Below are 7,607 nucleotides of genomic sequence, written 5' to 3' on the forward strand. Positions count from 1 at the left end.
GCGCACCACCCCTTGAAGTTTTTCTCACTGCTACTAGTGAATGTAATGTAACACAGCCATACAATGCGCACCACCCCGTGATGTTTTTCTCACTCCTACTAGTGAATGTAATGTAACACACACCCATACAATGCGAACCACCCCGTGATGTTTTTCTCATTCCTACTAGTGAATGTAATGTAACACACACCCATACAATGCGCACAAACCCGTGATGTTTTTCTCACTCCTACTAGTGAATGTAATGTAACACACACCCATACAATGCGCACCACCCCGTGATGTTTTTCTCACTCCTACTAGTGAATGTAATGTAACACACACCCATACAATGCGCACCACCCCGTGATGTTTTTCTCACTCCTACTAGTGAATGTAATGTAACACACACCCATACAATGCGCACCACCCCGTGATGTTTTTCTCACTCCTACTAGTGAATGTAATGTAACACACAGCCATACAATGCGCACCACCCCGTGATGTTTTTCTCACTCCTACTAGTGAATGTAATGTAACACACACCCATACAATGCGCACCACCCAGTGATGTTTTTCTCACTCCTACTAGTGAATGTAATGTAACACACACCCATACATTGCGCACCACCCCGTGATGTTTTTCTCACTCCTACTAGTGAATGTAATGTAACACACAGCCATACAATGCGCACCACCCCGTGATGCTTTTCAGAAACCTATCCTGCATTGCCACTGCATGTTCCCTGACCTCACCATGCTGAGCACCCCGCGGTGCTTTTCTCCATCCTACATTGCCACTCACTGCCTATCCTAATTCAGACCCTCAAATTCTCACCACCCCGTGATGTTTTTCTCACTCCTACTAGTGAATGTAATGTAACACACACCCATACAATGCGCACCACCCCGTGATGTTTTTCTCACTCCTACTAGTGAATGTAATGTAACACACACCCATACAATGCGCACCACCCCGTGATGTTTTTCTCACTCCTACTAGTGAATGTAATGTAACACACACCCATACAATGCGCACCACCCCGTCATGTTTTTCTCACACCTACTAGTGAATGTAATGTAACACACACCCATACAATGCGCACCACCCCGTGAAGTTTTTCTCACTCCTACTAGTGAATGTAATGTAACACACACCCATACATTGCGCACCACCCCGTGATGTTTTTCTCACTCCTACTAGTGAATGTAATGTAACACACACCCATACAATGCGCACCACCCCGTGATGTTTTTCTCACTCCTACCAGTGAATGTAATGTAACACACACCCATACAATGCGCACCACCCCGTGATGTTTTTCTCACTCCTACTAGTGAATGTAATGTAACACACACCCATACAATGCGCACCACCCCGTGATGTTTTTCTCACTCCTACTAGTGAATGTAATGTAACACCCACCCATACAATGCGCACCACCCCGTGATGTTTTTCTCACTCCTACTAGTGAATGTAATGTAACACACACCCATACATTGCGCACCACCCCGTGATGTTTTTCTCACTCCTGCTAGTGAATGTAATGTAACACACACCCATACAATGCGCACCACCCCATGATGTTTTTCTCACTCCTACTAGTGAATGTAATGCAACACACACCCATACAATGCACACCACCCCGCGATGTTTTTCAGAAACCTATCCTACATTGCCACTGCATGTTCCCTGACCTCCCCATGCTGACCACCCCGCGGTCCTTTTCTGCATCCTACATTGCCACTCACTGCTTATCCTAATTCAGACCCTCAGATTCTCACCACCCCGTGATGTTTTTCTCCATCCTACTAGTGAATGTAACGTAACACACAGCCATACAATGCGCACCACCCCGTGATGTTTTTCTCACTCCTACTAGTGAATGTAATGTAACACACACCCATACAATGCGAACCACCCCATGATGTTTTCTCACTCCTACTAGTGAATGTAATGTAACACACACCCATACAATGCGCACCACCCCATGATGTTTTTCTCACTCCTACTAGTGAATGTAATGCAACACACACCCATACAATGCACACCACCCCGCGATGTTTTTCAGAAACCTATCCTACATTGCCACTGCATGTTCCCTGACCTCCCCATGCTGACCACTTCGCGGTCCTTTTCTGCATCCTACATTGCCACTCACTGCTTATCCTAATTCAGACCCTCAGATTCTCACCACCCCGTGATGTTTTTCTCACTCCTACTAGTGAAAGTAATGTAACACACACCCATACAATGCGCACCACCCCGTGATGTTTTTCTCACTCCTACTAGTGAATGTAATGTAACACACACCCATACAATGCGCACCACCCCGTGATGTTTTTCTCACTCCTACTAGTGAATGTAATGTAACACACACCCATACAATGCGCACCACCCCGTGATGTTTTTCTCAATCCTACTAGTGAATGTAATGCAACACACACCCATACAATGCACACCACCCCGCGATGTTTTTCAGAAACCTATCCTACATTGCCACTGCATGTTTCCCGACCTCCCCATGCTGACCAACCCGCGGTCCTTTTCTGCATCCTACATTGCCACTCACTGCCTATCCTAATTCAGACCCTCAGATTCTCACCACCCCGTGATGTTTTTCTCACTCCTACTAGTGAATGTATTGTAACACACAGCCATACAATGCGCACCGCCCCGTGATGTTTTTCTCACTCCTACTAGTGAATGTAATGTAACACACACCCATACAATGCGCACCACCCCGTGATGTTTTTCTCACTCCTACTAGTGAATGTAATGCAACACACACCCATACAATGCACACCACCCCGCGATGTTTTTCAGAAACCTATCCTACATTGCCACTGCATGTTCCCTGACCTCCCCATGCTGACCACCCCGCGGTGCTTTTCTCAATCCTACATTGCCACTCACTGCCTATCCTAATTCAGACCCTCCGAATCACACCACCCCATGATGTTTTTCTCACTCCTACTAGTGAATGTAATTTAACACACACCCATACAATGCGCACCACCCCGTGATGTTTTTCTCAATCCTACTAGTGAATGTAATGTAACACACACCCATACAATGCGCACCACCCCGTGATGTTTTTCTCACTCCTACTAGTGAATGTAATGTAACGCACACCCATACAATGCGCAGCACCCCGTGATGTTTTTCTCACTCCTACTAGTGAATGTAATGTAACACACACCCATACAATGCGCACCACCCCATGATGTTTTTCTCACTCCTACTAGTGAATGTAATGTAACACACACCCGTACATTGCGCACCACCCCGTGATGTTTTTCTCACTCCTGCTAGTGAATGTAATGTAACACACACCCATACAATGCGCACCACCCCGTGATGTTTTTCAGAAACCTATCCAGCATTGCCATTGCATGTTCCCTGACCTCACCATGCTGACCACCCCGCGGTGCTTTTCTCCATCCTACATTGCCACTCACGGCCTATCCTAATTCAGACCCTCCGATTCTCACCACCCCGTGATGTTTTTCTCACTCCTACTAGTGAATGCAATGTAACACACACCCATACAATGCGCACCACCCCTTGAAGTTTTTCTCACTGCTACTAGTGAATGTAATGTAACACACACCCATACAATGCGCACCACCCCGTGATGTTTTTCTCACTCCTACTAGTGAATGTAATGTAACACACACCCATACAATGCGCACCACCCCGTGATGTTTTTCTCACTCCTGGTAGTGAATGTAATGTAACACACACCCATACATTGCGCACCACCCCGTGATGTTTTTCTCACTCCTGCTAGTGAATGTAATGTAACACACACCCATACAATGCGCACCACCCCGTGATGTTTTTCAGAAACCTATCCTGCATTGCCACTGCATGTTCCCTGACCTCACCATGCTGACCACCCCGCGGTGCTTTTCTCCATCCTACATTGCCACACACTGCCTATCCTAATTCAGACCCTCCGATTCTCACCACCCCGTGATGTTTTTCTCACTCCTACTAGTGAATGTAATGTAACACACAGCCATACAATGCGCACCACGCCGTGATGTTTTTCTCACTCCTACTAGTGAATGTAATGTAACACACACCCATACAATGCGCACCACCCTGTGATGTTTTTCTCACTCCTACTAGTGAATGTAATGTAACACACACCCATACAATGCGCACCACCCCGTGATGTTTTTCTCACTCCTACTAGTGAATGTAATGTAACACACACCCATACAATGCGCACCACCCCATGATGTTTTTCTCACTCCTACTAGTGAATGTAATGCAACACACACCCATACAATGCACACCACCCCGCGATGTTTTTCAGAAACCTATCCTACATTGCCACTGCATGTTCCCTGACCTCCCCATGCTGACCACCCCGCGGTCCTTTTCTGCATCCTACATTGCCACTCACTGCTTATCCTAATTCAGACCCTCAGATTCTCACCACCCCGTGATGTTTTTCTCCACCCTACTAGTGAATGTAACGTAACACACAGCCATACAATGCGCACCACCCCGTGATGTTTTTCTCACTCCTACTAGTGAATGTAATGTAACACACACCCATACAATGCGAACCACCCCATGATGTTTTTCTCACTCCTACTATTGAATGTAATGTAACACACACCCATACAATGCGCACCACACCGAGATGTTTTTCTCACTCCTACTAGTGAATGTAATGTAACACACACCCATACATTGCGCACCACCCCGTGATGTTTTTCTCACTCCTGCTAGTGAATGTAATGTAACACACACCCATACAATGCGCACCACCCCGTGATGTTTTTCAGAAACCTATCCTGCATTGCCACTGCATGTTCCCTGACCTCACCATGCTGACCACCCCGCGGTGCTTTTCTCCATCCTACATTGCCACTCACTGCCTATCCTAATTCAGACCCTCCGATTCTCACCACCCCGTGATGTTTTTCTCACTCCTACTAGTGAAAGTAATGTAACACACACCCATACAATGCGCACCACCCCGTGATGTTTTTCTCACTCCTACTAGTGAATGTAATGTAACACACACCCATACAATGCGTACCACCCCGTGATGTTTTTCTCACTCCTACTAGTGAATGTAATGCAACACACACCCATACAATACACACCACCCCGCGATGTTTTTCAGAAACCTATCCTACATTGCCACTGCATGTTCCCCGACCTCCCCATGCTGACCAACCCGCGGTCCTTTTCTGCATCCTACATTGCCACTCACTGCCTATCCTAATTCAGACCCTCAGATTCTCACCACCCCGTGATGTTTTTCTCACTCCTACTAGTGAATGTAATGTAACACACAGCCATACAATGCGCACCGCCCCGTGATGTTTTTCTCACTCCTACTAGTGAATGTAATGTAACACACACCCATACAATGCGCACCACCCCGTGATGTTTTTCTCACTCCTACTAGTGAATGTAATGTAACACACACCCATACAATGCGCACCACCCCGTGATGTTTTTCTCACTCCTACTAGTGAATGTAATGTAACACACACCCATACAATGCGCACCAACCCCGTGATGTTTTTCTCACACCTACTAGTGAATGTAATGTAACACACACCCATACAATGCGCACCACCCCGTGATGTTTTTCTCACTCCTACTAGTGAATGTAATGTAACACACACCCATACAATGCGCACCACCCCGTGATGTTTTTCTCACTCCTACTAGTGAAGGTAATGTAACACACACCCATACAATGCGCACCACCCCATGATGTTTTTCTCACTCCTACTAGTGAATGTAATGTAACGCACACCCATACAATGCGCAGCACCCCGTGATGTTTTTCTCACTCCTACTAGTGAATGTAATGTAACACACACCCATACAATGCGCACCACCCCGTGATGTTTTTCTCACTCCTACTAGTGAATGTAATGTAACACACACCCGTACATTGCGCACCACCCCGTGATGTTTTTCTCACTCCTGCTAGTGAATGTAATGTAACACACACCCATACAATGCGCACCACCCCGTGATGTTTTTCAGAAACCTATCCAGCATTGCCATTGCATGTTCCCTGACCTCACCATGCTGACCACCCCGCGGTGCTTTTCTCCATCCTACATTGCCACTCACGGCCTATCCTAATTCAGACCCTCCGATTCTCACCACCCCGTGATGTTTTTCTCACTCCTACTAGTGAATGCAATGTAACACACACCCATACAATGCGCACCACCCCTTGAAGTTTTTCTCACTGCTACTAGTGAATGTAATGTAACACACACCCATACAATGCGCACCACCCCGTGATGTTTTTCTCACTCCTACTAGTGAATGTAATGTAACACACACCCATACAATGCGCACCACCCCGTGATGTTTTTCTCACTCCTGGTAGTGAATGTAATGTAACACACACCCATACATTGCGCACCACCCCGTGATGTTTTTCTCACTCCTGCTAGTGAATGTAATGTAACACACACCCATACAATGCGCACCACCCCGTGATGTTTTTCAGAAACCTATCCTGCATTGCCACTGCATGTTCCCTGACCTCACCATGCTGACCACCCCGCGGTGCTTTTCTCCATCCTACATTGCCACTCACTGCCTATCCTAATTCAGACCCTCCGATTCTCACCACCCCGTGATGTTTTTCTCACTCCTACTAGTGAATGTAATGTAACACACAGCCATACAATGCGCACCACGCCGTGATGTTTTTCTCACTCCTACTAGTGAATGTAATGTAACACACACCCATACAATGCGCACCACCCTGTGATGTTTTTCTCACTCCTACTAGTGAATGTAATGTAACACACACCCATACAATGCGCACCACCCCGTGATGTTTTTCTCACTCCTACTAGTGAATGTAATGTAACACACACCCATACAATGCGCACCACCCCATGATGTTTTTCTCACTCCTACTAGTGAATGTAATGCAACACACACCCATACAATGCACACCACCCCGCGATGTTTTTCAGAAACCTATCCTACATTGCCACTGCATGTTCCCTGACCTCCCCATGCTGACCACCCCGCGGTCCTTTTCTGCATCCTACATTGCCACTCACTGCTTATCCTAATTCAGACCCTCAGATTCTCACCACCCCGTGATGTTTTTCTCCATCCTACTAGTGAATGTAACGTAACACACAGCCATACAATGCGCACCACCCCGTGATGTTTTTCTCACTCCTACTAGTGAATGTAATGTAACACACACCCATACAATGCGAACCACCCCGTGATGTTTTTCTCACTCCTACTATTGAATGTAATGTAACACACACCCATACAATGCGCACAAACCCGTGATGTTTTTCTCACTCCTACTAGTGAATGTAATGTAACACACACCCATACATTGCGCACCACCCCGTGATGTTTTTCTCACTCCTGCTAGTGAATGTAATGTAACACACACCCATACAATGCGCACCACCCCGTGATGTTTTTCAGAAACCTATCCTGCATTGCCACTGCATGTTCCCTGACCTCACCATGCTGACCACCCCGCGGTGCTTTTCTCCATCCTACATTGCCACTCACTGCCTATCCTAATTCAGACCCTCCGATTCTCACCACCCCGTGATGTTTTTCTCACTCCTACTAGTGAAAGTAA

The sequence above is a fragment of the Cavia porcellus genome, unplaced genomic scaffold (genome assembly GCF_034190915.1).
Source record: "Cavia porcellus strain 051 isolate PalLab524CR breed Dunkin Hartley unplaced genomic scaffold, mCavPor4.1 scaffold_66, whole genome shotgun sequence".
Lineage (NCBI taxonomy): Eukaryota > Metazoa > Chordata > Mammalia > Rodentia > Caviidae > Cavia > Cavia porcellus.